This window comes from Alligator sinensis, unplaced genomic scaffold (assembly GCF_000455745.1).
Source record: "Alligator sinensis unplaced genomic scaffold, ASM45574v1 scaffold300_1, whole genome shotgun sequence".
Taxonomy (NCBI): Eukaryota; Metazoa; Chordata; order Crocodylia; family Alligatoridae; genus Alligator; species Alligator sinensis.
Window position 1 is genome coordinate 756,358 of NW_005842240.1, and position 22,501 is coordinate 778,858.

Sequence of the window (22,501 nt, forward strand, 5' to 3'; positions counted from 1 at the left end):
CCACTCTGCTGTGGAGGGCATTCCCCGGGCTGCTTCTTCCTTAGGTGCCTGGTCCTGCAGGGAAAGGAAATAACTGTCAATTTCCTCCTCCGCCTCCCTGATCCCCCTCAGCCTGCTAACCTCCTCCTGGAGCTCCCTCACCTGCACCTCCAGAGCCCTAAGACGGGCACCTGCCGGACAGGCGTGGGGGCCCCCAATCTCTGCCCCCCCCCGGGCCCTGCTGGGGATCCCCCACAGGCCAGGAGGTAGGGGGACATCAGCTCCCCCATGGGCTCGGTCTGGGTGGAGGCCTCAGACCAGCCCCGGTTAGCCTTGTCCTCCCCCTGGGCAGAGGCCCTAGCAGCACTCCTCGTCGACACCATTCTAAGCTGCTGTTTGTAGATCTGTGTGGTGTCTACACCCTACCCGTACAGGAGTCTCACTCCTGGCCCTTCCTGCCCGCCCGCCGGCGCGAACGCCTGCGCAAATGCCGGCGCGCTCTTACAGAGCATGCCTGTTTGCGCGTTCTGTTCACGCTGCGCGGCTCCCTACCGGCTCAGCTATATGGGACCCGGGGGGCTTCCTGGGAAGGTTGCAGATCATTTATTTTCCTACGTGGTTGTCTACTCAGCCACATTACTAAGGATTGGGACCCTGAATACACCTGGAAATGAATAATGCAAACTATGATAATAGTCATACCACATCCCTTCAGAGGATATTTAACTCAATTCCTAACTTATACAGCCATCTCTTTTTTTCCCCTCTAAAATGCCTCTGAACAGCTGCTTTATAGGAGTAAAAAACCCTGGAAGCTATTTGATGCAAGTGAATGGTTCTGAGGTTGAGTGGATGGCTTTGAAGCCTCAATCAGTGGAGGGAGGACTTTTATGTGCCTCCATTTGGAATCCATCAGGATGCTTCCTGGTTGGGCAAAGGTGGTCTCTTGAGAGAGACAGGAAGCTCTGAAAGCTAGTTGCTGGCTTGGGGAACAGATATGATGGACTATTTTGCAGCTCTGACATGCACTATAGAGAGGCAAGGATTTCTTAGGGTGATATTTTTTTATTGGGCCAAGTGTATAGCTGGAGTAGAATTAGACAAGCTTTTGAATGCAAGACATTCTTCATCAGGCCTGCCTTGCATTCAAACGTTCAATCCCCAGGTCTGACAGGATAAAAAATGTCTTGCATTCAAAATCTTGTCTAACTCTATCCCAACTGTGCAGTTGGTCCATTAAAAGCTATCACCCTAAGAAATCCTTCCCCCTCATAATTTCTGGACTATCATGGTTACAGTATCACTCTTGTACTACCATGCACTGTAAAGGAAATTCAGACCTAATTACTGATACTCCTAATCGAACTTTTGTTGTAATTTTGACACTATTTCCTCAAATATGCAAAATGTAATTGTAGACACAATTTTTAATGTAGTCCAGATAACAACTTTGTAACCTGAGAAGGCGGAAAAATCGGTTGTTAAATGTTTTTTGCTTCATTTTTGTTGTTATTTGCCAACATGGTCCAGTGCCAGAGGATGGGGTCAGAACAACTTGGCTCTATTCCCTGCTCCATGATCCAAGAAAAGTCTCTTCACCTCTGTGTGCCTCTGTCCATTGTTTGCCAGCGTAGTCTTATAGACTAAATACTTCAGAGCTAGGACCATCTCTAACTAAGTTTGAACAGTGTTCATCTAAACTTATTTAGATCCTCTAGGTACGACTGCACTACTCCTTGCAATTTTTCAGGAACCTTATTTTCAAAATAGATGGACCATATATTACGATGCTCGTTTATCACATGTTCTTCATGATGGTTCACTAGCTTATGAATCACTGATTGTCCAACATCTCCTTTTTGTCTAGTGTAGTGTAGTTTACAATTTCTTCTAAAAAGATGTATTATTGTAAGCAGCATGATTAGGCACAAAAGAAAACTAACATTAACTTTTCTCCTCCCCTGCCTTAAAACAAAACGGAACCCAAACCTCACAGCATTTAGCCCAAGATTTCACAATAACGCTTACAAATTTCTTAACCTGTCATGCAGTGATCAAAGGGTCCAGCTTCCGTTGCAGTAAGGCCGCGCTTGATTTCCCATAAAGAAGAAAGGCAAACATTCTCCCCCATGTGATTAAACATTATTAAAACCTTCTGTGCGTGTCTCATGTGTCAGGTAGAGTGGGGCCAGAGGAGCTCACAGTCCTACTTCTCCTTATTGTCAGCTGGCGTTGAGTTGGCTACTCAGTAAATTGGAATAGGAATGTGTGTAATGTGAATTTCCTGTCAGTTGCGAAACGTTTCGCAGTCTCTCCTAGTGCTAACAACCAACCCATTTCTTTCCCATCCCCATCTCCTTTATCTCCTAACTGCAGTTAATTAGAAGTGTAACCGACAGCAAAGAAAATGGAGGCAATAAAGGGATGGATGTATGTTTGTGTTTTTAAGTTTACTTGTTTCTGCTGAACATGGCCCTGGTTGTGATTCTCTCTTAGCGGCTGCCATGTACATACATATGTTCACATTTAATTTCCAGATGCTGAAGCTGGCTTCTAAGAGCAGTGAGAGCTGCTACTTTATAGATCTCCTCAGTTGACTGACCTTTATACGGTTTGCAGTTGACCAGGAAAAACTGTGTCCCACTTTGTAGGAGGTTGACATGGTCCTATTTTGACCTCCACTCTAGATTACAGCAAGTTGTTGTATTTAGCAATGCATGCACAGGTCTTAGGAAGGCTTCAATTGGCTCAGATTGTAGCAGTCTGTTTACTTGATGATAATAGTGCTCTGGAGACATCACTCCAGGTGTCCTTGTCCTATACCGGCTCTCTGTAGAATACAGGTCATATTCAAGACTTTGCTATTTGTCACTAAGGTTCTCCAGAGCAGCTTAAACTGCCCCTAGAACAGGAGTCAATAACCTTTTCAGAGCAACAGGCTGAATTAACAGAGCTAGGTCTGAAGGTGGGCCTCTGCTTATCCCCTACACCTCCCCACCACATTGTCATGCACCTGTTGCCACTGCTTCTTCTTCCTCTTCAACTCAACATACCCCACACTATTGCATTGCTGACACCCTAATGCCAAAGTCCCCTGCTGCCAATGTCTTGGTTTTGTCTGCTGGATACAGGTGTTTGGTGGGCTGGGTATGGCTCATGGGCTGGAGGTTTCTGTTGCTTTATCTAAAATAATCCATTGACCTACAATAAATAATATTTTGATTTAGTGTTTCCTTTAGTTCTAGTTACTGCACTGGCCACATGAGGTCCACAACAAACGTTGTGGAGTCTTGACTACGGAGGCTGTGCTCAGGGAAAATTCAAGTAATTGTTATCATTGTCCTTCCATATATCCTAGAAATGTTTTGCCTATGCAAGTCGCTTGATATACCCTCAGGATGGTTGGGCTCTGGATGACTGATTTCTTTTGGAAGCACATTCCATTGCTGATGGCCTTGCCTTTAAGTGCTGTGTCCTAGCTTTCTGAGTTGTGTTCCTTTGAGGGGTTCAGCTGTCTCAGCAGATGGTAATGTAGCTGCGTCTGATCAGTCAATGACTTTGTACTTCAGGATTTTGAAGTGACCATTCATTAGACTGACCATGAATGTATGAAAACTGGAGGCGATGGAGCACCAGCATTGGACATGCATGGTGGTGCATCTGTTGAAGAAGAGTGCAGTTGCAAATATGTACCCTCCTGTCATCCAGCACTCTAGGTATTTAACATGAAGTGACATATTTTAGCTAATGTCTTGTTCTTTAATTTACTGTATTATTTCTGTTTGTCCGATTTGACAGTTTTTAATCTTTGACAGTACTACTTTATTTCTTAGAAAGAGCAGGCCTGGGTTATGTATTTCCTTACCATCACGTAAAAAAAGGACTAATATAGGTACTCTATGTCCTGACTTTTTAAGTGCTTTCTTCATACCTGCATTGTGCAGTGGACCATACCAATTCTTTCACAAGCTTCTTGGTTCTGACATATTTCAAGAATGCCTGGCTTGCGTTGTGACATAAATACCTCTCAAAGAACAGAACTGCACCTGGCTCATTACATTGATTTTGATGTAGTGTAGGCATACCAAAGGTAGCTTTAAATTAGCCACCTTAGGTACTGGTAGTGGGGTAGCCTAGCAGCAATATCCACTTGAGAAGCAAGGTAAGTGCATAGTTAGCTTGCAAGTTCTGCAGTGCTGCATTTGCTGGTACCAAGCTGAGTTAGTTTAAGGTGTACTGGATGCATCTACACAAGATGCTTGCTGCACAGTAGTCTAATCTACTGCACAGTAAAGTGTCACCATCTACACGTGCTCACCATTTGTTATCCGGTACAGTTGTCTATGCAGTTAGCTAGTTCCTGTAAATACAGGTAGCAAACTAACTTCATAGTAGATACTTCACCGTGGCTGAATCTACATATGCATTTGATCCGGGATCGTTTTACTTGCAAGTAAACTACTTGTGAGTAAATGCTCCTGGGCAAGCATCTACACATTCAGGGAAGTGGGAGCAGATTTGTTGCTAATGGCAAGCAACCTGCTTCCATTTTCTGTGGCCCTCCAGTGGGCCCCTGCCACTACCAGGGTGAGCTCTAGGCTCTCCCTGGGTGCTAGCCCAGGGGCTGGAAGGGAGCACTGACCCAGGACACGGCTGTCTCCTGTCTGGGGTGGGACATTGCACCCTGCCTGTGCCCCTGCCCTGGCAGCAGGGAGTTTCTGGCCCTGGCTCCCCTGGTGGGACAGCCAGCAGCTAGCTGCCCCACTGGCAGATTGGGGCAGGGGGCTGGGATCTACCCTACAGTGGATCACTGATTGGACCATGGGGCTGGGACTTGGCCCTGATGGGATGGTTCCCAGCCCCACTCTGTGTCTGTGGGGTGGAGGCTGGGGGGCTTGTTTTCTGCTCAGCTCTGTGAGCATGGATCTGGGCAGGGAACAGGCTGGGGAGTTTATTTCCCACTCAGCTCCATGCTCCCTAGCCTGTTCCCCACTAGGTCAGTGCTCATGGAGCTGGGTAGGTAACAGGCTCCCTAGCCGCCTTCAGCAGGGAGCTCCCAGCGCTGGCTCCCTGGTTGCAGGGATGGTGCTGGGATATCCTTATCTCCCAGCCCAAGCTCCATAGTCATAGGGCTCGGGCTGGGAGACCCTTATCTCTCAACACCAGCTCCATGGTTGTGGGGCTGGTGCTGGGAGATCCTTAAGGATTTTTCCGCTCCCTGATCATGATCTTGGAGGTGGGGGGCTTGGAGCTCTTTGCTGCTGGGTCAGGGGGACATAGTCCTTGCCTAGGCTCTGGTGGCAGTTCCTGCCTTGGCAGCAGGCAGCTCTCAGGGGCAGGGAGCTATCTCCCACCCATTGGTGGCTGGCTGAGAGGTAGCAGATTTGCTCTCAGTCAGGCGTCTACACAAGCACTACTGTGCCATTACTAAACATGAGAAAATTTGCGACTTGCAGGTAGTAAATTTACTTGTGATTAGCAAGTTTTACTGCACAAGTAAGCATGTGCACATGTAGACGCACATGCTTGCTGCGCAGTAAACTATGCTACTTCACAGTAAAGCATCTTGTGTAGACACGGCCAGTAGTGCATGTCTACACGTGTCAGTAGTCCCTGATGGGTGCTGGAAGCCGAGCGGCACCGGAACTCAGAGTTCTGTGTTTTCCCGCGCAGCCCCCAGCTAGGCATGGATTTCCCAAGCAGCCCGGGGCTGGCTGGGAGCTGTCCCACTTCTAGGTCACTTCCCAGCTGACCCCTGGCTGGTTGGGGAATCCCCGCCTAACTGGGGGCTGGGCCAGGGCTGTCCCATTGGTAGGGCAGCTAGCAGTGAGAGATTCCCCACCCAGCCAGGGGCTCACTGCCAGCTGCTCCATTGGCTGATCAGGGCAGGGGGCTAGGAAACAGCTGTCCCCAAGGCAGAGCAGCCCCCCCCTGCCCCCTGAAGCCCAGGCCTGACTCCAGTGTCCCCTGCTAGCCTGGGGCTGGCACCTTGGGAAGCCTAGAGCTCCCCCTGGACGCCTTATGGGTGCACAGCAGGGCAGGAGTAGCCCTGCCCTGTACTGCTCCTGTCATAAGCAGGTTTGTTCATGGGGGGGTGCATGTTTAAACGTGCTCCCAGGGAAAACTTACTGGGCATGTCTACTTGAGATGTGCAGCAGCACAGTTTACTGTGCAGTAAGTGTGCGTGTCTACACATGCTCACACTTACTGCTCAGTAAAAACATTTAATTGCAAGTAAATTTGTACCAGCAAATGCAGGTAGCAAATTTACACTTGTTTATTTACTGTGCAGTTATGCATGTGTAAAACAATCTGGAGCAAATTTGCTCCCGGGTCAGCCCTGGCACTAGGGGGCCGGCCTGAGGCTAGCCCCCGGGCTTGGTGCTGGGAGCCTCCCTGGCCCCAGGGTGGGGCTGCCTCAGGTCTCAAAAGCCTGTACGCACTCAGAGCCCTGGGGCACACCAACAGGGAGCCTGAGCGCACTCCAGGCTCCTGTGTCCCCTGTGCAGACCTCAGGCCATTTGCCCTTGCCTGCCTGCACCCCGCCTGGCACCTCACTGCTGTGTGCCTACCAGGCTTGTGCCCTCCAGGTCTGTAGACTGCTGCAGGCTCCAGCCTGGCTTGTCAGCCCCCAGGTCCAGTTGCAGGCAGCTTCTGGTTGCTGGGGCCAGCTCCACCTGCCTGCAGCCCACTCCCAGCAGCCTGCCCTGAGATCACAAGTACTGCGGGGCATTGCCTCTGTTTTGTGGCTGCCAGTCCCATGCCGGGACAGCTGCAGAGGGGCCGAGACAGCTGGTGCAGGACCTATGATGGTGACCTCATTCACTGCCATGCACACACCTGTGCCCACAATCCAGGGTCCATGTGGTCCGTGGAGGAGACTGGCAACCTTTTCAGAGTTTCGGAAGACACAGGGATCATGAGCACTGCCCGCCCAGCTCCCACTCACGTGCGTGAAGGCACCTCAGTGGTTCACAACAGCCTGGAGCACCACCAAGTGAAAGCCCTGCCACTTGTAGTACGGGCGGTCTCCTTGGGGTGGGCAGGTGCCAGGGATGTGGGAGCTGTCCAAGGCCCCAGTGCAGTGGGGGAATCCCGGGGCGTGGCACCCCACCACTACTGTCAGGGGTAATGCCTGTGGAGCAGTGTCCCCCAGCATGTTGTGGAGGGTGCTGCAGACCTCCAGGGTGACCTCCCCAGTGGTGGCCTTGCCCATGCCAAACAGGTGGCTGATGTACTGCAGGCTGTGGGGCGTGGTAAGCTTGAGCAGAGGAAGGGCCAGCTGGGTATCCGCGGGGATGGGTGCATGCTGCATGCTGGTGTGTTGCCACTACAGGTGGGGCTGGGGCTTCTCCAGGATGTCCCGGAAGATGGCCCGGGTCATGCAGAATTCCTCCAGCCACTGCTCATTGTCCCAGATGTGCTGGATGATGTGCTGCCACCAGTCCTGGCTGGCTTGGCAGGCCCAGAGGTGGCAGGGCTGGAGGCCCAGGAGGGCAACAGTGTCCCTGGCAGTAGCATCCTGGAGCCTGTCGTTGGTATCCCTGGTGGAGTCTGGCCAGGTGGACTGGGTGGGGGTGGCTGGTGCATGGCAGTGACAGCCCTGGGACAGCACGCGGTGGACAGATAGGCAGTCACTGCACATGGGGGAGCTGGAAGGGGTGAGACAGCTGTGGGCCAGGTGGTGGTTGGCATGGCGGGCCAGCAGTGCCAACACAGCATCCAGCAGGAGCTCGGGGCTTGTCGTCACTGCCAGGGGCAGGGGCTGGAGCAGCCACAGTGTAGGGAGGAAAGGGTGGGGAGGAGAGTGCTGATGCTTGCTGTCCTTGTGCAGGGCACACTGCTCCTGGCCAGGGAAGTAGCTGGCCAGAGAGCAGTGAGCAACGCTGCCTTTGGAAGAGGGCTGCCAGCTGCTGGCAGCGGCAGGGGCACATTGCAGGGCCCCAGGAAGCAGGAACAGATTGGCAGCAAATCTGCACATGTAGGTGCCTGCCCGGCACCATTTACTCGTGCATAAACTGGTGCCACAGGAAATGTATGTGTAGACACACCCACTGTGCGGTATATTACTGCACAGTAAGCTTTCTGCACACGAATTGCATGTGTAGACATGGCCGCTGGGGCCTACCTCCATTATAACAGTCACAGCAGAGATTGCAGTGTAGATAGAGCCAAAGATAGACTTCCTCCCTTCTACTTGCTTTTACCGGGGCTGGGAATATCCACAAGGATGCTTTTGTTTATAGTGGTTCAGATTTTTGGGCCTCTTCAAAAGCAGGAAGTGTAGAGGTACATAAAAATGGATTATTTTTTCCTTCCTTCTGGTCCATCTGCCTGCAACAGAGACATATACTAATATTTTGCCTGTGAAAGGTTTGATTTACATTTTGAAAGAAAGCTTTGGAAGGGCTTCGCTTTTTTTTTTTTTCAAACCGCATCTATCCCTAGTCTTCATTTTACATCTTGACAACTGTGCATGCGAGAGAGGGTTAGAGAGAGAGAGAGAAAGAAAGAGTTATATACTTATTTATTTTCCTTCCTTTTATCTGCCTTCTAAAATAGCACACAATAAAACTGGAAGGAGTAGCAGTATCTTTCTTTAGCTACAGGAAGAGCCTCCTCTCTATTTAGAGCCTGGAAAGGATTTAGTGTCCTTTCAGTGACGTTTTATTTTTCTCAGGGGTGATAAGGACAAAAGTTTACATTCTTCTATTTCCAAATGAGGCTTTGCCAGCACAAAAGCAGGGACTTGAGGTTAAGATGTGTTGCAGCACTGAAAGCATGAGCCCATCCAACCAAAAGCTCTCTGAGGCAATGTCAGCTTGCCACATAGTAAAAGCACAGGGGTGGGGGCAGGTATGGTGAAGGGTGTGTGTGGGGGGTGGGGGCACAGTAAAACTAAGAAACTCTCTTATCTTTGCTGGGACAGAGGCTCTGTGGGACGCAGCCCCTAAGTGGACACAGCAATGTTAGGCATGTAGCAGAGAACTGCCCTAACCCTTGTGTTGGCATAAATCAGAGCAGCCTAGTTAGGGCTGTCTTCACATGTGCCAGCTGGCTACACTTCCTTAGGTGCCATATGCCAGCTGGGAAGTACAACAGCCCATTGCAGTTCCCCCACCCCCCTCCTTCCCTGCCTCTGCCCTGACATGCTTTGTGTTGTGGGCTGTGGGGAGGAAGGCACAGGAACCAGTTCTGCTGGTTTGGTGCTGGCTGTGGGGATCTCTGTGGAAGGGGGATTCCTGGGCAAGGGGCTTTCAGGAAGTTTCAGCTCTCTTTGTGTCCTCTGACCAGCACAGAGGGCTCCTACATACGTGTGCGGAGCCTGCTCCGACGCGCTGGAAATCCAGTGCGTTGGAGCAGACTCGATTAATCGAGTCTTCTGGAGCATAAAAATTGACATGCTCTGGCAGTCTTGTGTGTCATGTGTATCAGCGTTACTGTGCATCTCTGCATTGAAAAAATGGCGGCAGGGTGCTTTGAAATAAAACACATCTGATGAGCTTTACATCAAAGTGCCCTGCCGCCATTTTTTCAGCATGGGGATGTGCGGCGATGCTGATCCACGTGACGCACAGGCACTTTTAATTTGAGTGGCTTACTAATTAAAAGCACCCAGTGCTGCATCCCAGCACATGTAAAAATGCCCTTTGGGAGCAGACTGAGGTAGAGGATCTGTCACGATACACCTAAGGAAGGCAGCTACAACCTGCCCGCGTAGGAGGACATGGATTCTGCAGAAATGCCACGTGCATTGCAGTTGACACAGCTGCCTACCGGGGTTATGCTGATTTGCCATGTCTGTAAGTTTAAATCCTGGATGGCTGGTGTGTCAGAGATGAAGGTCAGGTTCCTTTACTTAATCTTTTAATCTCTCTTGTTTTGGGACCGCTGTCCTATTTTTCAAATTGGGGCCAACATTCCCATTTCGGAGAGTCCTTTGAGACAGCTCCAAAATTGAAGACTGTCCTGGAAGATTTGGGAGTATTATTTTCTTTTTAGCAGATTGACTTGCGATGTTGTGCAATGATTTCCCTGGGGACACCTGGGAAAAGGGTGAGAGATGGCCTGGAGAGTGTTTTGTGGGAGCACCGGTGCAGTGCTGGTAGGCAGGAAGAAGGGAGAATGCCCAAGAAAGCCTCAACTTGTAAACCTGCATCTCTGATGCCTCCGATAATGTGGGAAGCCAAAAGAGAGGAAAAGAGAGCGAGAAAATGACACCAGAGGCTGTGACACTGCTCTGTAGCAGCCTAACTCTCTCTCTCTGAGCCTGTTTTTGTACTTTCCTCTCCATGTTTGTGCTTCCCTGCTATGAGGACAGCAAGGAGGAAACCACCCAGTGCCAGAGGCTCATTCATTTGATCAGACATGACGACTCAGCAATTCAAAGTGTTTCTTAATATCCTCCTCCTCTGCAAGGAGCAGCAGTTGCTCTGTTAAGCCTCCCCTCATCCAGTATCGTGAGGTTTGGAGGAGTTTTTCCTGTTAATTGCTGTGCTTTCTCAGCCTACATGGATGTTTTGAAAAGCAAACTGCAGATGCCTTACTAGGCTCTTGAGGCCAGATGTTCAAAGGTGCTCCGGCTTCTCAGGGTGCATCTGAGCATGTTAGGGACCCAACTCCTGTTAACTTCTGCTGTGCTTAATCTGCTCCCCTGCAGAAAACTCTGGTGTGCCTGTTGCCCTTGGTGTCTAACTACTCGCCCGGTATTTTTGTCCATGAGTTGGACCACCTGAATTGTAGCGCTAATCATCCTTGCAGAACAGAGTGAATGGAGAGCAGTATTGTGTGCTCCAGACTTTCTTTCCATGTAGACTGGACCCAATTTTACTTTTGTATCCAATGCCTAACTTCGGTGATAGCAGTACTCACAAAGAGGAGACTCTTGACTTTTTATTAAGTGAAGTTTGAGGAATGGAGGCTGTCAGAGGAACAGCCAAGTTATTTTTCACTGTTTTAGATTAGTAAAATAACACATTTCCATACTTTTTCTCTTTGAGATTAGTTCCTCTGAGGATAATTCATCCTCTGTGTAAGCGAGCACAATTCCCACTCGCCGTCCATCCATCCTGAGGTTTTAATATAGTGCCTGCCAAAGGGGAACACCAGGATTGGATGGGACTCTTTGAGTCCAAAACAGAAATTCTGCTTGTAATTTCACAGCCAAAGACAGCAAAAAGCCATCCTGAGCAGAGACCTAGGCTGTTTTGCAGGAGTCCAGTTAACATGGACCTGGGAAGTAGTGATTTTTAATGTATGTGAGTGTATATGGTATAGGCTAGAGATATGCGAGATGAAACCAGTGCTGTTGGACCCCTTACCTACGCAGCGCAGTGCCATGTTCCCCTCTAGTGGTGGCTGGGTCATTAGATCTAATGCCCTATCTGAGAGAGCAGCTATTGTAGGACGGATAGCAAAACTTCCACAATTCACTGTCCCACTTCTACAGTCTTCTACCATGATCGTTGATATGGGAGGATTTTTCCCCCCTGTGGTTTCTTCAGATTATGTTCTAAGGGCTGGATCCCAGCTCTTGGAAATATAAGGGGATCTTTCCATTGAAGTCAACGAGATGTGGTTCAGCCTCCAAATTACTCAGTTTGGCAGCCAGGAGTTTAAATACTGGGAAATGTATTGATTCTGTGCCTATTATTGGTGCGGAGAATCCTTACTCATGTGCCTGTTCAATGGTTTGTGCATGGTTAGGGTTCAGTGTGTGACCAAGGGTTCCCTAGATTATAAAGTCAGTTTTGAGTATGGCAGTATAAACACCATCGACTATCAGACGGTTCAGTGTTGTGATTTATTTGTGAACTCTCTGGAGTGGGGTAGGATCTTGAGGCTAAAGATAAATGGTGTGTGGTAATATGTTTAGCAAATGATATTGCAAACCACAGAAAAAAATGCAGAAGGGAGGAAAATGTACTCCCTGGGGCTGGTAAATTGAGCATACAAAGCGGGGAAATGGACAGCTTAGAAGGGGGATTTCCTTGTTTTCCCTCCCCTACAAATAAATCTCTGGCTTATTGATATCCTGTATAAATCATATGGGGCCCAATATTGATCTCTTTACAACCCAAAGCTACTGCTGGCAATGGTTCAGGATGAACAGATTCACAAAGACCCGAAGGCACAACATATCTTGTGTTTTCCAACCCCAGCTGGCTGATGATGGGCTATATTTGAAGCAGCTGAGGCTTATGGCTATGGTGTTGATTGTTTACAGTGCTTCTCAGATGCCTTCATGCCATCTGCTCCTCCCCAACATGTTCCCAGCACAAGATTCATGCTTTACACAACCATTTCCTTGTCACTGGGCGCATCTACATGTTCATTAATGCGCTTTTGCTAACACACGTTAAATTTAGTACCTTCATGGTCAGGTTCTAGAAAAAAGTGCATTAACCTATTTTAATGCACATTATGAAAGCACACAGTTTTTGGTGACACTTTAAAGCACATTAAAATAGACTTATGTGCATTAAACCACACATGTAGATGTGCCCACTGTGTCCCAAATGGTCCCTTTACAAAAAGCTGAATATCCTTCTTCTCCTGCATTGTCTTTGGGGGCTTATTGCTAATAAAAATCTAGTGTCTGTAAGAATGCACAACCTTAAAGTGTCAGGTTTAATTTATATGGCCTTAGAGCAGACTTTGCACTCAACATGAACATGGAAGTTGTGTTTTACATCATGTCAGCTGGTTGTAGGCAACTCCTAGTAGAACCCGAATGTCCCACCATCATCCAATACGTGGTTCAGCAAATGGTTCCTGCTTTTACTGACTGCTTGCTTCTGGGTGATGTCATGCTTGTTACCATGACCCCTCAAGATCATGTTCTGACCTGATGTTAGCTTCTAGTGAAGGCCAGGCCTAAAGTACCCAAGTTTCTGATTGCCCTGTTTTTGATCTGCTTCCAGGCACTTTTTAGATGATTTCACAATCCATAGACTTTTTCTCGTTCCAGCAAAAAGCACAAAGTGCAAAAACGCAAAGGGCTTTTGACTGCTCATTTTTTCTGGTCCCCTCTTGCACCCTGTCCTTGGGTTCTAGAATGAGGTGGGAAGAGCTAAAGGAAATACTGAAAAAAGTAAATGTATTTGTATCTATTGCTGTTTTCATTTGCATAAATGCTAGCAGTCTCCATTAGGAGGGTTCATTTCTGTTTCCTTAGGATGAATGTTGCCATTTTTAAAGTATTTGAGCTATGATAAAATCAACCTTCTTGAATTTGCATTTCAACAGGAAGAGCTAACAGTGTGCATCTATATCGTCCTTTCGAGTGGACCTATTCATACTCTTCAAGTATCGGTCTCTGTGCTTCTAGATCTTACTACCTAATCCCATGTCTTTCCTGACAAGAGGTGTGTGTATACAGTAAGAGTTAGCTCAAATTGATTATCTTGCTATAAAATACTGGTACTAGTGGAGATAAGGCAGTGATACATTTTACATCAGTGTAGCTAAATTGAGGTAAACCTCAGGGTGGGGGAAGAGCACAGTGTTGATAGCTATTCATAAAAAATATCTGTGCCTTTTCTTCAGTTTTATTTTACAGCAAGATAGTTCATTTGAATTCACTGTTACTGTAAAAATTGTGTGCGCGCACACACACACACACACATTTTGTAGACATTGGGGCTGGAAGGGACCTTGCAAGATCATTGGGTCCAGCCCCCTGCCCAAGGGACAGGAAGTCAGCTAGAGTCAAAGGATCCCAGCAAGATAAGCATCCAAAGTTTCTTAAAAACAGTCTAGAATAGGTGCCTGTACCTCCTCTGGAGGGAGTCTATTCCAGGGATTGGGGGCTCAGACAGTAAAGAAGTTTTTCCTTATGTCCAGCCTGAAACGGTCATGGAGGAGTTTGTGACTGTTGGCTCTTGTTCCTTGGGGTGCTCTGGTGAACAGCCATCCCCCCAGATCCTGTTGCACACCCCTTATTAACTTATAGGCAGCCACCAAGTCACCCCAGAGCCTGCGCTTCTCCAGGCTGAAGAGTCCCATGGCTCTCAGCCTCTCTTCATAAGGCCTATTCGCTTGCCCTCTGATCATGCGTGTGGCTCTCCTCTGGACTCTCTCAAGCTTCTTGACATCCTTGAATTGTGGATCCCAAAACTGGACGCAGTGCTCCAGCTGCAGCCTCACCAAGGCTGACTACAGAGGGAGGATGACATCCTGGGATTTATTTGAGAAGCATCTATGGATGCAAGCCAGAGTTTGGTTTGCTTTACCAGCTGTGACATCACATTGGTGGCTCATGTTCATCTTGTGGTCAATCATGACTCCCAAGTCTCTTTTGGCCATGGTGTTAGCGAGCGTAGCAGTGCCGAGCCTATAAACGTGCCGCAGGTTTTTTTCCCCATGGTGGAGTACTTTATATTCTTTGGTATTGAATGTCATCAGGTTTATATCTGCCCACTTTCTAAGCCTTTCCAAGTCAGCCTGGATCACCAGCCTATCCTCAGGTGTGGATGCTCTACCCCAGAGTTTGTTTTCATTGGCAAAATTGGCCAGTCCACTTTTGACACCAGTGTCAATATCGTTGATAAAGATGTTAAAGAGAACCAGACCAAGGACGGAGCCTTGGGCGATGCCACTGGTCATGGGGCGCCATAATGATTCACTTCCACGGACTACTACTCTCTGGGCCTGACCTCGGAGCCAATTCCCCAGCCATTGGATTTGATGTAGCCGAGTCCACAGTTAGCCAATTTTTCCATGAGGAGATCATGGGACACCATATACGTATTAATTATAGTGGTATAAAACCCTACCTCCTTAGCATGGACACAGTAAAAGAAGTCTAAAAATGTTCCATGCCAGTGTAGTTTATTCCTGTTCATGAAGGTTGTACTGATGTCACCATATCAATAAAGATAATCTCATCCTTAATGAACAGAAACACTCGAGCGGTCTTTGAAAGCCTTTCCTGGAGTACTCTAAATTGGAACTTTAAATGGGCAAAAGCACAGGTCTAACACCACACATGGCAAACAGCCCCAAATTCCTGGTTGTTTTGAAGTGGGATTGGTATTTATACTAATATACTTTGAAGGTGTCACTAGTCACTCTGCATTTAAGCCTGTGTTGAGTAAGGCTGGCTAGAAAACTTCTATTCTTTCTTGAGAAAAAGTTTGAATGTTTAAAAACGTTGGAAATCTGAGTGAAACAAACAAGAGACTGGAAGTTTGTTGTAGGAAAATGAGAGAAAAAGACTCCAGAAGAGCCAAAAGCCACATGATGAGTGTGCACCATCTCATTCTGTGTCCCAAAGAGTATTTTTTTATACAAACTGGAACAACTCCGATAGCAGGCATGCCTGCCGACTCAATAGCCCCACTATTATGGATCTTGCTTGGGATGTAGCCTGACTCAGGTGGAGCAGGATCCTGCATCTGCTGGCTATCTTTTCATTCTTTTTGTCCATCTGTCAGTCTCTCTTTAGATTGAAGTTCTGTTCTGGACCTAAGAAACCCTTTTTGATGAAAAACAATGTGTTGAAAATCGTTCAACCAGCTCAAGTGATGAGTTTTTCACTTACTATAGATGGCATCCATATTTTCCTTGTATCTTAAACAATCTTGTGATGTAGAGATAAGCTATTAAAGAGATGCCACTTTTTATTCCAGTGCTTCAGTAATTTCTAAGTATGTTTCACTGACTACTGACACTTTTTCTGCTGCTGAAATGTAGACAGCTCAGGGAGTGGAAGATGACAACTGCTTACTAGCATATAACAACATTGGGACAGGAAGTGAAGAAAAACTTTGTATATGGACAAGGGAAAATTAGTTGGTGTTTTGGAATTTGAATTGGATTTCATCCCATATCTTTTGAAAAATATTATGGGATCTTTACTAACCAAAAATGGTTGTAGCCATGTCACAACTAAAAGACAGGAATCAGAGCAAGACTCCATGTATAGTTTTTATTCGGGGTGTCTGAAGTGGGCCTTATTCGATTCAGATTCAGCCTGAATTGGGGACAATGATTCAATCCATTGATTTGGATCACTGTCCCTGATTCAATTCGGCTGAATCCAAATCTGAAGATTCGATGCTGATTTAGAGAATAAGTGATTCAGACATAGACACAGCTTTAAAAGTTTTTTCTACAAACCTCGAAGTACCAGCACGGCTTGTGAATGCTGCAATGCTGGGGCGCATGGAGTGTGCCACAGAAGTGTGGGGGGTCCTCCACATGCTTGGCAAAGAGGTACTTCCAGTCCACTTCTGGGTCCACCGGGGAGCATGCTGGAGGCCCCCTTGCACCCCCCTGGACTCAGCGACCTGGGGCCCCAGGTGCCTTCCCAGACCCAGGAGGCATCAGTCGCTGAGCAGGGGAGGAGTATGGGGAGTAGTCCCAGTGCGCTCCCTGGCAGACCTGGAAGTGGATGGAAAGTGCTTGTGGTCCACTTCTGGGTCTGTTGCCGAGTGCAGTGGGGAGCCCCCACACTTCTGTGGGACACTCCTTGCACCCCAGCATCGCAGAATTCATGAGCTCCTGCTACCTTGAGGTATGTAGAAAAAACATTTAAAGCTGTGTCTATGTCCGAATCTTTCCGAATATCTCCAAATCAATTCAGAGGGTTCCAACTTGATTCAGAGAGATTAAAGTGTCATATGATTCGATTCAGATTCAGAGATTCGACCACTGAATCAGCATGATTCGATTCAGATTCAGAGATTCGACCATTGAATCAGGCTGAATCTCCGCTGAATCAAATCAGGGACCAAAGCTTCACACAGCCCTAGTTTTCATGTGTTTGCGCTTGGGTTTCATAAGGGTGAGAGTTAAGAGCTTCCTGTGTGATTATGTTAAATTGTTAGTAAAAAAAAATACACAACATTGAAGGACATGTGCTTTCATGAAGGGGAGAAATGATAAGAGTATATAAAACATCTGCAGAAAACTGCAGCATATGCCTGTATGATTGCAAAAGATCAGAAGAGAGTGTAAATCAGATGCTTACAATTCATGTATTGCAGCGGCAGATTAGTAGCATGTGTCCAGAACTCATAGGGAACAGGCACTGCGGCATATGATACCACACGCATCAAGAAACAGCACATTGAGCCCTTACTCATCTAAGAAAAGATTATAGGACAAAGTTTATGTGGAAGGGGCAACATCATGTTTTATTTTGTTACAAAATCAGAGCTTTCTGATCAAATCAGAGCATTTGATCCTTCGCATATTATCGCTTGGAAACGTATAGTTTATGAACACAGGACATAATGGGGGTCCCTGTGTTATTACAGGCAACCACATAATATGATTCCTCTAGTAAACCAATCAAGCTGCATCATGGAAGTCATTAGGTTTATCTAAGCAAATGCTTCTTGTGAGATGCTTATTGCGTAAGGGAAGGGTCTGAGTGTCATGAGACACCAACACTCCTAAAATATGAGATTAATGATCTCCCCAGTTTGGTGTCGGCCATCGCACAGGTCTCTCTTCTGTTGTAATCACTTTTGGTAAGATAGTTCAGGCTTCTTCCAAACTTGCTGTGTCTCTTGCTGTGGTTTAAGTCAGCTCACTGACAGTAAGAGTCACCTTGATGTGTTATTACTTGGGCTGAAGTAAGATGTGGACTGGTGACCATGACTGCAAATGGCAGTTGTCTCCATCTATAACACGTGGAGCCCAAAACAGGAATTCCAGAATTTGGAATGGGAATTCTGCACTTAAAAAGCAGATATAAAGGCTACATTATGTCTCTGTGCTTACATTTACTCATTCCTTAAAAGAGAATAATTATTTTGCCTGTCACGCTAAATTTGTTAGCAAGCCTCCAGGTGCTGTGCTTGCAGTGATGCAATCAAAGGAGGTGAGTACCACTTTCCTAAGTTTTAAAAAATAGCAGGCCAGATTTGTAACTGGGACGTGTGCATGCCCATTGCAACCCTGGCACTTCCAGTGCGACCCCTTTGGCACTAGGGAAATTGCAACCCTCGTTCTGGTCTCTTCTTCACACTAGGGCCCTTCTGCATGATGAGACCCTCCCTCTGCTTTGCCTGATATGCTGCTCTTATGAAGCAGCCAAGATACAGCGTTCAGCCCTCCTGTTGCCTTGGTAGAACAGGAGTTGTACAGTAACTCCACCCTCCTACTAGGGTGGAGCAGGTTGGCAGCAGGCCTTGTGAGCGAGCCTGCCAGGTCCCTCATCTGCAGTGACACTCACTCATTTGTCCCTCCTGTTGACATCTCACTCATGCCAGATGAAATAGCAGTAGAGTAAGGCTGCAGGCAAAGAGCAACTTCCCCCTTTAGCTCCTGTTTCCTGGTAGTAGAGACTTCTCCCAGAGCTGTTGAATAGGCAGCTGAGGCTTCTTCGTGCTCACTGCCTTTTTTGCTGACTTTCCTCACTTTGCAGCTTATTGTAGTACAGCAGGGATGAATAGATGGCCAAGACTATAACTTCCTGACCGCAAGTGGGTGCATATTTCACCCCTTGGAAGTGGCCACATTATAAAGATCCAGTGGGGATACAGACAAATTCAGGGAGAGAGAACGAGTGGAAGGGGAGAATGGATCATTGTGTGGGGATAAACCATGAAAAAGCAGGAGGATGGTATCAGAGATAGAAACAAGGGGGATGATTAAAAAAAAGATGGGTTTGAGAGAGGGGAACACAGGAGAAAGAACACTGCAGTAACAACTGGACAGATGATTTTAGGGCTCATCTGTTGGGCCAGGAATCAGCACTCCTGGATGAACTGTCTCTGATTGACCACATGATGCTGGGAAAGTCACTCTATGCCTATGTTCCTCATCCATTAAAAGAAACAACGACACACACAGACATCCAAGCCAGGTGATGGCCTTTTAAGATCCTAGCATGGACATGCTGACAGTCATTTGTTACTGGAAGACAAGGAGACAGTGGCTGACTCAGGGAAGCTGCTCACTTCATGTGCTCACATCTGCAAAAATGTCACTTGAACTACTTAAAACTTAGCAGCTCTGCGGTCTGCCCGTCAGAAATTGTGCCAAGCCACCCCAGCATGTACACATCCGTGTGTTTCTGATGGCTCTGCAAGCTCCACTCAGGATCTGTGCGCTGTGGGAAGCCACCCGCTGTGGAAGAGACCAGTGTGTGGAAGGTGCTATGGAGGTATCTACAGATGCCTTCTGGCTACTGCCAGGCAGCAGCAGGAGCCTGACTCCACTCACAGCAGAGGTCGTTAAACTGTGCAGGCAATAAAAGGCTAGACCACTGCAGATGCAGTTGAGCATGGATGCATTCAAGGTTTGTTTGGTGGACGTGTTGTTACAGCCAGTGAAGACCAAGACATTGTCCAGTATGTTCTGGTCAGCTTCTCTAGGAAAGCAGAATGTCATTGTTGATCATCCTTTGTTTGGGGATCATCAAACAACCCAAACCTTGTTTAGCAAAGCAGCATCACATTTAAGGAGCTCAGTCTTTCCTTGCCTCTCCATTGTTGTTTCTTCCCTGGATTTCTAGATCAGCAAATGTTCACCCCCAACAAAACACAACAGCTGGGTTCCCCCTGACATTAATGGATGGCTGTTTAGACCCTTGATTTACACTTGGCTTGCTGGGCTCTGGGGTATTCAGACAATTTCTGAATTTTGAAAATAAAAAAGACAAACACTAAAACAAGAGCTGAGCTGGGGAATTGGATCCATATGATGATCTTCTTGTGGTATAGACTGGGTCCTCTGTCTGTATTTGTTTTTTTCATCAGTGCAGGTAATAATCAGCTGCAGAGTTAGTCTGGAATTGGCTCCTAGGGAAGAACCATATGAAGAAAGGTGGGAAAAAGATCACTACACTTCTTTCACCTCCAGGGTTAGGCTCTGTAGCCTACCAGAAGAACCAGACAATGACATTTTGGGTGACAGAAATGGATTTTCATGTTTCATAACGTGGCTACAACATTCTCATGGAGAAGAAAGCTGTCCCAGTGGCTAAGTCTCTAGCCTGGGACTTTGGAGACCTCGGCTCAATTTCCTGCTGTACCAGGGAAGCTCTGTTTAGCCATAGTTAAATCAGTTTGCTACCGTGTGCTTCAGTTCCCATTCTATAAAATGGTGTGATGCTTCTATAACTTATGCGACTGTTGTGAGGATAAGTACTTAGACTGTGAGGTGATCAGGTTCAGCGGTGGTGGAGACCATGCAAGAATGTAGACAGAATTTTAGTTAAGGGCTACAGAATCATAGGCTCATAGAAAATGAGGGCTGGAAGGGACCTCCGGAGGTCACATCTAGTCCAACCCCCTGCTTAAAGTAAGACCACCCCCAACTAGATCATCCCAGCCAAATCTTTGTCTAGCTTGCTCTTAAAAACCTGCAAGGATGGAGGTTTTACCACTTTTCTGGGTAACCTGTTCCAGTGTTTTACTACCCTCCTTGTGAGAGAGTTTTCCCCAATATCTAACCTAAACTTCCCTTGTTACAACTTGAGACAATTGCTCCTTGTCCTGTCATCTGCCACGACTGAGAACGGTCTAGCTCCATCCTCTTTTGAACCCCCCTTCAGCTATTAAATCCCCCCTCAGTCTCCTCTTCTCCAGATTAAATAAGCCCAGTTCCCTCAGCCTCTCCTCTTAAGTAATGTGTCCCAGCCCCCAAAACATTTATGTACCTTCGTGTTTCCATGCAACTTCGAACCCTTCATTCACCAGTGGCCATCAATCTTAATCAGCAAAGATTTGAATGGATCTTTACTGAATTGCTTGGGATGCACTGAAGTTTATTTTGACATGTCCAAGTCAAGACAATCGAGGCAAACAATTCAGCGTTACAAATGCTGGTTCCATGAGATGTGCTTGTCCTATTCTGACCTCGCATATTCAGCTTCTCATCTAAACATCGTCAGCATCCACAGCTGTGCCGCTCAGAAGGAGCCTCGTTTTCTCTACATACTGCATATCCACACTGGGAGACTTTGGGATGTCTCAAATTGAGCACCAGAAACAGAAATGATCCAAATGACTAGTCTCATTTGAAAAGCTTGGCTGGCTTCCTTAGAAAGGTCTGCCCCAAGAACCTAATTCTGATCAGTTTAACACCACTGAACCCAACTGACTTCAGTGCACTTATTTCTGGGTGGACTCAGAATCAGACCCTTAGGGTAGGGACAGCAGTTACACATAAACTGGTTAAAGTGATCAGGAACTGGTTCAAATCTGTAACGCAACAAAAGTTCAGTGCACTTAAACTGCTTTCAAAATGGCTGAAACTGGTTTAAGATAAACCTGGTTGGATGTAATATCAGACTGAACTGGTTTAGGTCAGACTGGTTTATGGCCAGGCTGAGGCAATGAGGTGGGGGAAGGGGGTTTAAACCCTCTCCCCTGCCCACATGGGACCCCAGCTGGGGTTTGCCCGGTGGGGGCAAAGCAGCCCTTGCTCTCTATTTGAGCAGAGAGTGAGGGGCATGGCCAGACCCTGGCCTGGGGACAGCATGCTGCGGCAGAGGGGCTGAGTGTAGGACCATGGGGTCCAGGAGCCCGGGGGGCTGAATGAGAGCCCAGGGGGTTTGAGAGCCCTGGGGGGCTGAGTGTGGGACCTGAGGGTCCGATAGCCCAGAGCAAGGCTGAGAGCATAGAGAGAGAGACCATCAGTGAGTGATGACACCTTCATTGTGTGGGGTGGGGGTAGATGGAGCCTCACAGTCGGCCCTTAGGGCAATGACCGCAGACACCTGGCCATCATGTGAGTGAGATCTCGAGTGGGAAGCCCTGGGTCAGCCTCCCTTATTTAAGCCAAATACATGAAGGTGTGGCGTGTGATTGAAGGGGTGACTGCCCAGAGACATCAGAGTGAGCAAGGGCCAAAGGGACTCCAGGGCCCTCATGACCACCCCTGGAGATGACCCTGTTACATTAGCCTCTGATTCTATAATTCATGTTACTGGGTGCAGTGATGATGTGGCCTGTATTAATGTGGGGGTACAATTGGCATCTGGGTCTCTTGTAAAACCTGGTGCCTCAGTGAGAATGGAGTTAGGCAGCTGGTTGCTTGAGAGATGCCGTTCAAGGTTCCCGGTCTGTCTGTAAGCTAGGACAAGTTTGTGAGCTCGAGTTTACTTCATCAGATGCTCTGCAAGGGCATGCATAGAGCAGTGTTTAAATAGGAGAGTGATTTGAATACAAATTTACGCTTTTTCACAGAGGATCTTAAAGGTATCATCATTGGCAGGTTGGCTGAATGACACAAGAATTACCATCACTCTCTTTGGTGCCTGATTCATGTTTTATTTACATGAGGCTAATAATCTGAACACCAAGCAGTGACGTGGAAACTTGTTCCTACCATCTGATTGCCAAAGTGACTGGTGTTACATGTTGTAGAAAGAACTGTGATCTTTGAGAGCAAGGACTTCTGGGCAGTAACTTTTTACTGCTGCCAAGCTACCTTGCTACTTTTTCTGTGATCTAACTGACTTTTATAACAAGTTAGGAAACATCCATAAGGAGAACAGTGAGTGAACGTGACATATTTACCTCGCCTTGTCTCCTTTCATTCAATTTTAGATCTCAGGCTG

General features: G+C 47.3%; 1 protein-coding gene across 1 annotated transcript in view; it reads left to right on the forward strand.

Moving 5' to 3' along the window:
• The window catches only part of EVA1A (eva-1 homolog A, regulator of programmed cell death), a 323,709-nt gene that overhangs the window by 196,444 nt on the left and 104,764 nt on the right, over nt 1-22,501 (forward strand). The gene's annotated exons all lie outside the window — the stretch shown is intronic.